Source organism: Amblyomma maculatum, chromosome 4 (genome assembly GCF_055883805.1).
Source record: "Amblyomma maculatum isolate TAMU_Amacu chromosome 4, ASM5588380v1, whole genome shotgun sequence".
Classification (NCBI taxonomy): Eukaryota; Metazoa; Arthropoda; class Arachnida; order Ixodida; family Ixodidae; genus Amblyomma; species Amblyomma maculatum.
The window spans coordinates 55482535-55492506 of record NC_139347.1 but is presented as its reverse complement, the minus strand read 5'-3'; the positions used below and the strand labels follow the sequence as shown (position 1 = coordinate 55492506).

General features: G+C 44.9%; 1 pseudogene; it reads left to right on the top strand.

Annotated features, from left to right (window-relative positions):
* The first annotated feature begins 8030 nt into the window (after positions 1-8030).
* Positions 8031-8861, top strand: LOC146191093 (very long chain fatty acid elongase AAEL008004 pseudogene; annotated as a pseudogene).
* Positions 8862-9972: the final 1111 nt, after the last annotated feature.

Here is a 9972-nt window from a genome sequence, read left to right as displayed (position 1 = left end):
TATCAATGGGTCATGGGGCGGCATCAGATTAAATAGTGATGGTTATGAATAGTGATAGGTAATGATGGTGACTGTTATGGATAATAATAGTAAATGATAGTAATAGGCCCGGACAGTGAGGTGATAGTGTTCGTTGCGGATAGTGACAGTTACGATAGGTCTCTGGCATTAGTAGATATAGTGATAGATAGGATAGCGATAGTTAATGAATTGGCAGTTATATGCTTTCTCATTTCCGCACGTTGAAGACCTATGTGCACCTTGTAATTTTTTTATTTGATTGTTGCGTTCAATGAAATCAAGCTCTTTTACATAGCGCATGAGACCACAGCATGCTTGCCCCAGAACTTCAGTGTGTCGGCAATAGGGCCCACCACTTCTCCCAGTGTACCCTGCTGTCTTTTAACCACACGCGAAGTCAGTGAGGGGCCGCGTACTCATAAAATTATTTAATTCCTCCATCAGCATCATATCAAGACTGCCGTGGCAAACCTGTTCCTTGCCTCGAAGCAGCAAGGAACAGCTGAAAATTTGGTTTTATACAAAATTAACTAACGCAGATTATCGCGGATCGCTAACTAGCACAGTGCCATTACACTTGGCCTAAGCTTTCCAACGGTATACGGTTCGATGTTGCAGCTAAAATTTAGATTTTAATTGCAATTTACTAAATAACAATTAATTTGGCTCAGTAATTCATCGAAATACATGTACAATTAACCAATAATCCTATCTCATGGTTGATCACGTGACATATACTATGCTTAGAGAGATAGCTTGACAGTAGCGAAATAGGCCAAGTCCTGCTTTGACCTTCCCTGATCTTGAAGTTCAAAGCACCAGCCTGGATCGTTTTCCGAAGTTTTACCGTGGTGACAGATTTCACGCTCTAAAAAAAAGAAACACAAAGTCAGAGGCAGTACTAGATTAAGTGCACAAAGTAAAACCTTATCATGAGACTTAAAAAGTGTCCGTAGCACAGAACTCGCCTGAAAGCTTTGTTTATCAGTATTCCCCATTCAAACAGTTCTAAGAAGAAACCAACCAATTCATGAACTTTACTTTCGGCATTCTCAATGCTTTTCTCGCAATTTTTCAAAAATTTTGCGCACTCCTGAAGCGCAGACCTGGCCCAAAAGTTCGCGCTTCACTCACTGCTACGGCCGGCCGGCGGTCGTCAAGGAGAAAAAGCGTGTCGTGCGCAGCGCTCGCCGCCGCCGCGCGAGGAGAATCGAGGAGGAAAGCGCGGCGCGGAGGAGAGTGTCGCTACTTTCAAATTATCAAGGGATTTTACAGATAGGTAAAACCCCTCGAAAGTAGCGACACTCTCCTCCACTCCGGCACTTTCCTCCTCGAATATCTTCGCCCGCCGGCTGAGCGCTCTGCACACGGCACACTTTTTGGGGCAGCGCTTCTTCGCCGTCCGGGAAATTGACTGGCACGCGCGCGCGCTCTTAAGTTTGCGCTTTTTCCACGCTCTGTTATCGAATAAAGACACGAGTAAGACATGCGACTCGCTTGACTGTACCGCGAGCCACATAAATTAGCGTCTCGTACGCACAATGAAAGCGCAAATTACGAGCGCTTGCCGCATGAACAAAAACCGCTTGATGCATAGACCTCACATTCCTTTTGACTTTTCATTACCGTGTGTCTCAACACGGCATAATATATTAAGCATAATATTTACTGTATATTTGAACATTCCTGAATATTCTCAGCATACTGATGCTCAGTTAAATGTAGATTCACCTCAAACTAATTTTAGCGGAAGTAAAGTTTATGCAGTTGTTAACGAGTGGAGTTTCGTTTATGCGATGGTTGCTAGCCACAGACTGGAACAAAATGCTTTGATGGTCATTCAAAAAATTTTCAATAAGGTTTAGACTAAGTTTGGTACCGCGCAGTGCACATGCACATGCAGCTGCTTAGTTGTTTTCGTAGTTAAGAATTTTCGCGGCTGCTTGAAAACGATCGAATATCAATTTTTTTCTGTTAAGCATGAAATGGATCTAGCTCCTGCTGTCGGCGGCCTTGAAGTGACGTCGAGCCGAAACCGAGAGCCAAAATCAGGGCGCCGATTTTCCGTCGTCCGTACCCCAAAATTTGGCCCTGTCTACCACCGATACATGACCTTGTCGGAAGTTCATCCACATTGGTATCAACCCTAATTTTAGTATGACCAATATTTTTTTTCTTTTGCTTTGACTACACTTAAGAAACGTGGCCCAGAACGCTTTCAACTCTTTTATTGGCAAAATGTGGAAGAAGTACAGGCCTTATGTCGATAACTGCGACAGGGTGCGCACGTACAAAATACTCCTATATCAACTCAAGACCAAACAGTATTGTTTTCTTTATGCACACTAGACCTCTCGGGTCCAAGGCCGACGGCTGCTCTACGCTACGAAAATGGAGATGACGCCCGTTAACTAGGCAAGTAATTAAGAAGTCCTACCTAAATTTGGAAGTCAAGACTTAGTTGGCCATACCCAAATTAGGTTATAGACACCAATTTTCGGTCACACTCGGACCAGGTCAAATTTTGGGGATTCAGAGGGCCACATCTCGGAGGTGGCCCTCCTAGATTTGGAGATTACCACTGAATTTTCCATACTCATATAGGTCGGACACCAATTTTGGTCAAATTCGGATGAGGGCAAATTTCGGGGGTCCACAGAGCTAAATTTTGGGAATAGGCAACCTAGATTTGGAGGAGGAGGGGGAGGAAAAACATTTATTATATAAACTTCCTTTTCTTCCTGAGTGGAGCCCTCAGTCCAGGGCTCCATGTGCCGCCTCAATCCTGCAGGCCCGCCAGAACAGCTGTCGCTGGTCTTGCGGATTGTCGCGAATAAAACGGTCTCAGAAAGAATAAATACAAATCAGTCCATAAGCCCATGGGCCACGGCAATCCTCTCGGCCCGCTCGATTAGCCGGCGTTGTTCGGTCAGCTCCGTGCGGGACAAAGCATCTTCCCAAGATGAGAGGGTGGGGTGAGGCACATGTGGAATGCCGCCGGGTGGCTTTAGGCAGGCCCAAACAGAATGATATAGTGTAGGTCGGTGTTGTTGGCAGGTGGGGCATTTATCTGGGTAGCGGGTGGGGAAGAACAAATGTTTGTGGTACAAATTTTGTATACGTGTTTGGAGGTCACCACTCAATTCGCTATACTCAAATTAGGTTGGACACCAATTTTGATCAAATTCGGATGATGTCAAACTTCAGGGGTCCAGAGAGCTAAATTTTGATAATGGCCCACCTATGTTTGGAGGTAACCCCTGAATTCGCCATATGCAAATGAGGTTGGTCACCAATTTTGCCACCTTTGGATGAGGTCAAATTTAAGGGGTTCCTGGGGCTACATTCTGAGGGAGGCCCACCGAAATTTGGAATTAACCAGTAAATTCGCCATATTCAAATTAGGTTGGACACCAATTTTCACCAGATTAGGACGAGGTCTAATTTCGAGGGTCTAAAGAGACAAAATTTTGATGTGCGGATACACTCTGTGGACAAGTTTTGCGGAAGAGTCTTCTACGCGCTCCTGCGACATAAGCCTATTAATGAATTAACAATCTCCCTCATTGCACGCGTTAGCGTTGAAAAGCGAGACCTTTAGTTTAGAAATTAAAGCGGATATTGTATGCGCATTGTATGCATCAGCAATCGCTATTATATAGCACGGTGATCGGAATCATGAAGTCAAAACAATAACGCACATAACGGCGCGAAATGATCCGTGAATTAAGTGAGATTATCAGCTTTGTGATGCGCTTGCAAGCAGTTTCATGTCGCTTGGAACAAATGCACAGTACGTCGCAGAGGCAGCAGAGGTGACTTGTCTTCGTCGGGGTGATGATCTTGCGGCCGATGTTGTTGAACCACTTTTTTATTTTAATGGGGTCCTTCTTCCCGCTCGGAATTGCGAAAAGAATGAAGCCTTTTTCATGACAGCTTGTGCAATTAAATATGCAGCAGCTCGGCATAGCGCTGCATTAAGACAGCGCGAAATGCTAGGGAGCTCGCTCCTACAAACGGCGGCTGCCCAAAAGATGGCGCCGGCGAAAAATGAAAACACAAAAAGAGCGAACTTTTCGCGCACTTTTCCCGGCGACGGCCCGCGGAGCCAATCACCGTTAAGAGCGCTGATGGGAGAGTTGAGAGAGGAGAATCTGCGAGGGGGCTCGGAGCGGTGGCAAAGTTCACAGAAAGTCGCTACTTTCGTATTATCAAGGGCTTTTAGCATCGACTGACATCGACTAGAGTCACTGGAAAATTTTCAGAGTACCGCAAAGGTGCCCGCGGGCGCCATTTCCCTTCCAGACCACCGGGTCCGGCCGCTGTCTGAACGGCGAGTGACCGCATTCGTTGGCTTGGAACGTGTTTTTAAGCTCAGCAAAACGGGAAGGCTCTGGCATGTTTATTCAAACAGTGCCAACACTGATTGTGCGGTCGCTAACTTTAATACCGTAGTCAGCAATCGAGGGAAAAAAAAAAAATTGTGTGGGTGGATCGGCGAAAACTGCAGATCGCCTGATGTCGCAAATCCCCGGCCCTTTGAATCGACTTGTTTTCTACGCGCAGTGCTGGGGTGTTACAACATTATAAAATGACGGAGTGTGAAATAGCATGTCAGCGAAGGTCGCAGGAACGTGTGTGTATATTGTTAAGTCGTGGAGAATGCCGTCCGTCGGCGCCGCGGGGCCGGACATGGTAAAACACGAAAAGAGGTGCGGATCGTTATCACGCTCTGAAACGATGAATCGCTTTGTATAAGCAGCATAAAGTGAAGCAGCAGGTTCGCCAAGATAGCGTAAACAAAATAACATACAATGTAGTATCGCCGTCGCTGCGCCAAGAACGCCAAGCAGGCTTAATTTGTTGAAGCATATTGTTTTGCGCGAACTTAATTTTTTTTTTTTTTGCGGCGCCGTCATTCATCTAACGAAAACTAAAGCACTGGTCTCGCCCATTTTCAGCGTGAAAAAAAAAAAAAAAAAAAAAAAACGTGACTTACTATATCATCGCTATCACCGCGCGGTTGTGAATATTGCTCTTTTCATTGTTTCATGGTATCGCCCGATATTTCATTGCCGTACACTTTGTGCCGCCAATTTGCCAGAACCTCGCTCATTAACTGCCGTCAAAAATTGAAATGGCATCCACATCGTACATTGATGGTTGACACACATTGTCCAGAAGTCGCCAGCTACGAACACACAACAAATATGGTTGGTTTGTTTAGTTTATGGGGTTTAACATCCCGAAGCGACTCGGACTATGAAACACCGTTGTGGCGAGCTCCGGAAATTTCCACCACCTGGTTTTCTTTAACGTGGCATTAGAAATAAATAACTAATAAATCTGTACATAAAGCTTTATATGCACGTTTACATTAACAATAAAAATTAAAAATAAAAATCGAAGAGGTGCGCGCGGACATCGATCCGCACACGAACACGGGCCCATACGCTTTCATGCACGAGTACTGAAGATAGATGTATCTGCTGCCAGCTGGCTAGATATTTACCTTACTGTGAGGGTAGCTTTTGCAAAATTCCGCAAGTAAAACGGATGCTGCATATTCCTGTGTTGGAAGGTAAACACATGGCGTAGTATTGCTTACGCAATAAAAAACAACAACGGTGAGGCTTGCTTTCTTATTTAATGATTTTCGTTCAGTCGTCGTCCACGCGTGTTTTGCATAGGACGCGTTCCAGAGAGCAAACAGCAAAAGAAAGGAGAGGGTAGGCAGGACATACTTTTTGTGACATACTTTTAAGGCTCAATCCATCAAATTTTTCGTCCCTCATCCTCACAAGTTTTCAGCGACAAACCTCTCTCATGTGCACCCCTCAGAGTTAGTTCCTCATGAGGTAAGGGTGAGGGCGCCCTCATTAGGAGCGGCCCTCGGGATGGCTGTCCATTTGGAGATAATCCTTTTCCGTGGTGTGCACGCCAACGAACGGGAAAAGACTTGAAGACAAAGAGAGGTGAAAATATCGTCTATAAAACCCGTTTAATGTGTTTGTTCATCGCAATGCTGTGTACACTGTTGAATACACCCGCAGCTATTTTCACCCAACCGAGCAGGCATATCACTTTTATTTTCAGTTTTACTGTTCCTCATTATTTGTGGCGTAGCAGACCAAGGTCCCTTTATCGCCGGCCGACCCTTCACCGTTGCTTTTATTAATTCACTTTCTCTCTCTCTGTGCCTTAAAACTTCTTATAGCAAACTTCATCAGATTAAAATGCGTACACTAAATTATTCGCTTCTCGCTTCATAAAATTAATTGTTTTTCGGCTGATTTATAATAAATTTCAATAGTTTTTCCCATCTTCAGCATTGTTTATTGAGTAACTTTCCTTAATGTTTTCGTCTTAATTATTGCCTCAGTGTCCTCAAGTGGACGAATGATGTTTAATAACTATACTTATAATTTGTTTTTCGTAGATGATAAACTTAAATTATTTTAGGTTTTCCATGAAACAACCGTCCATTTTCATCATTTCATTCGCTACGTTATTCTTAATATTTACCTCAAAAATAGAAAAAAAAAAACGTTTGCCAACATTATGGTTACTATATGAATGCCTACACATGCGCAATTATAAGTGCACTGTGAATGTTTTGTTCTTGTTTTATCAGAGCCAACGAGCAGTGTACAGCATTACGGTAGGCGATTTCTCCCCCAAACATGGCTGTTTGCGAGGTGAATTTTCGTTGGTCAGTATGAGCTATAGGTTTAACATCAGTTACCGGGAGTCGTTTTATTGGCTAATTGGATGAGCCACTTAGTAGTGACATCGTATGAACGGGTATTAACGAATATTAAGGAAATGCACTAAACTCCTTGTGCGTCTAAAATGACGTATTTTGTTACCACATGCGAAATAGGCAGCAGATTCAATTCTCTTCGCAGTGCTTCAGATTGGCTTCTTCATTTCAAAAGCTGATAGGCCGACATGTCAACCATGGCTACAAACGTGTCATTTTCATTAACCATTAGACTGGGATAGTTAAAATTTGTTTGTTTGGCTCTTTACCGTAATTTTAACAAATAATTTTATTCTACCATGGCCGAGCTTGTCCCGGATAATGTTATTTTCATATTTATAAACGAAAATATTTTTATAAATTTTGACATTACTCAACTGAACTGCCGGGCAAAGTAAATGGAGAAGATTAACAAAACGTTCACTGAAGCGAGGCGGTAAAATGAAGTGAGACAAGCTGAAAGGGATAGTTTCAAAAGGAATTGAAATTGACTGGTTCGCATTGTGACACCCTTACCACTTTTACCTCCACTTGAAGCAGACTGCGATGCTCGAAACATACTCCTTCTCAGGCAGAAGTTGTCGTTTATTCTGCCATTATGCCATTTACAGCGTGTTCACGAGTTCTTAGAGATTGTGTAATTACAGCTGAGGTAAGCGTGACGCGTGTAGCCGTCTTAAATAGGCACGTGCCGTCCGATAGAGTTTAGGGTCGATCTCAAAGCAAAAACATTGCCTTCACGGCGTGCTGCCCGCGGCCATGACTGCTCCGCGAACACGGCCGTCTCCCGAATCTTTCCGCGTGGCTTTTTTTAATAGCGACGCCTGAATAACACGCGGAAACATTAAAGTAAATGAAAGAGGAAGGAACCACAAACGTCATCAGCGGCGCCGCGAGGACGAATTGAGGAAAAGAGTATATTTTGGCCCTGGATCACCTTGCGCGCGTGACCGACCACACGCCAGGGATCAACGACAAATACATAGAACTTGTCTCGACTGCGAGCATTCTTCAGGTTGTTAGACTTATTTATATTCTCTCTGATGTTTAGGACGCTGCCAAGGTTCATGCAAGCGGATTGGCATCAGGTCCGCAAGTGCGTAGCGAAAAAGGTGCTTCCTTGTAGACGGAATTAAGCCGAAAAAACAGCGCGTGCCGGCCACGAGCCGTTCAGACACTCATCTGGAAGCACCAAACTCGCATCGGTGATTCGCGGCGCGAGAGGTAAAGACCAAAGGTGGAAGGCATGGAGAACCGCACCACTGGAGCCACCGAAGCAGCGGAGGCCTTCTTCAGGCGCGATCCCCGGACTGTAGAATGGATTCTCGTTGGAGACAAGCAATTCCTTGTGTGCCTTGTCGCTGCTTATGTGTACCTGGTCAAGATCGGAGGTCCGCGCTTCATGAAGGGACGCCAGCCGTATGACAACATCAAGCCTTTGATCATACTCTACAATGCCGCCATGGTGCTCCTCAACTGCTACTTTGTTGGCGCCTTCCTCACGAGGACCTACTGGTCTGGTGGTTACAACCTTTTCTGCCAGGGAATCAACTATGAGGCACGCGACGAGCTGACCATGAGCATGCTCTCTCACGTCTGGTGGTACGTGCTGGTGCGGATAGCCGACTTTTTGGACACCATTTTCTTCGTTTTGCGCAAAAAGGATTCGCACATATCCGTCCTTCACGTCGTGCACCACATACTGGTGGTATTTAACGGCTGGTACGGGCTCGCCTACGGTGCGGACGGCCAGGCTGCCTTCGGCATCATCTTCAACAGCTTTGTGCACGTGGTCATGTATTCGTACTACTTCCTGTCCCTGCTGGGACCGTCAGTGCAGAAGTACCTCTGGTGGAAGCGCTACCTGACGCAGTTCCAGTTAGTCCAATTTGTCATCCTGTTCTTCCACATGACGATTCCGCTGTTCGTCGACTGCGGTTATCCCCTGGCTCATATGTGTATCACGCTACCGCAGGGCATCTTCTTCTTTGTGATGTTCATGAACTTTTACATCAAGAGTTACAGCAGCAGAAAGAGGCTCCAAACTCGCGTTGACCTCAACGCTAAAGCTGAGTGACCGCATTCCTTCCGAAACCGACCCAAGTATATTTTATTTTCATATTCAAGTCATTTGCATATTCAAGTCATCACATTTGCGAAGAATGCTATTTCAGTTTAGTCATTGGCGCGCATCGCCTAGAAGGCAAAAATGCGAACTGCATCAGGGTGGGGAATTCACAACGCCTTTCAGCGCACCTGCCCTGCCAGTTGTCCTGTATGTCGGTCCAAGAACTTTGACTATAGGATTGATTGATGGTCCTGCTTCTCGCGCTGCGTATGTCGTTTTAATTTCGTTTTAATTTCGTTTTAATTTCGTTTTTTTTTAAGTTTCAAAACCAAGTATTCATATACGGTCAGATGGAGCCCTGCTGTACGTCACTCCTTTGTATCCTGATGAACTGTGATAAATGAGCTAATCAAAATGTGACACTCGGACACGTATCTTCTTTCTAAAATACTACGGCGCCCTCAGAACTTAGACCATAAGAGTTAAATTGTCTTTGCCCACTAATCCTTGTTTTCAGAAAAATTGTGCGCGATAGGAATATTACGCATGCCTTTCTTTAACGAGCAGTGGAAAGGTTAGTATCATACAGGATGTCCCCGCTAAAATGGATCAACATTAAAAAAAAAGAAAACAAAGTGCTATACCTATGTGAAAGGTAGTGAACGCTGTTAGGAGTTACGTTAATTACCTGCCTGTATTCTTCCATCCACTTTAAGAAGCTCTCGGCCATATAAATAATTCTGTTTTTAAATATCGCCACTAAAGTGGCCTCATCGAGGTGCTTCCTATGAGGTAGCTTTATTGTGCAGCCCTTTTTATTCGACATAAATTAAAGCTCACAAGCTGTATAAATACCACGTGGAAGCGTACTCCGTGCGACAGTATGCCTGCGCCGTGATTCTTATCCGCGACTTTAGATTCACTCCTTCTGAGCTGCAACAAAGTTTTGCGTTGCTTCCGGTTTCGAGATAAGCTCCAGCAGCTGTAGCCGACGCACCGAAAACGCGCGCCCCACATCGTGAGAAGTGCTGCGCCGGCTGCCACCGCCTTGCATGCGTAAAGAAATCTGAAGGCTAATATCTTGAAACATGGGTGCTAAGAACGTTTTGCCGAATGGAGG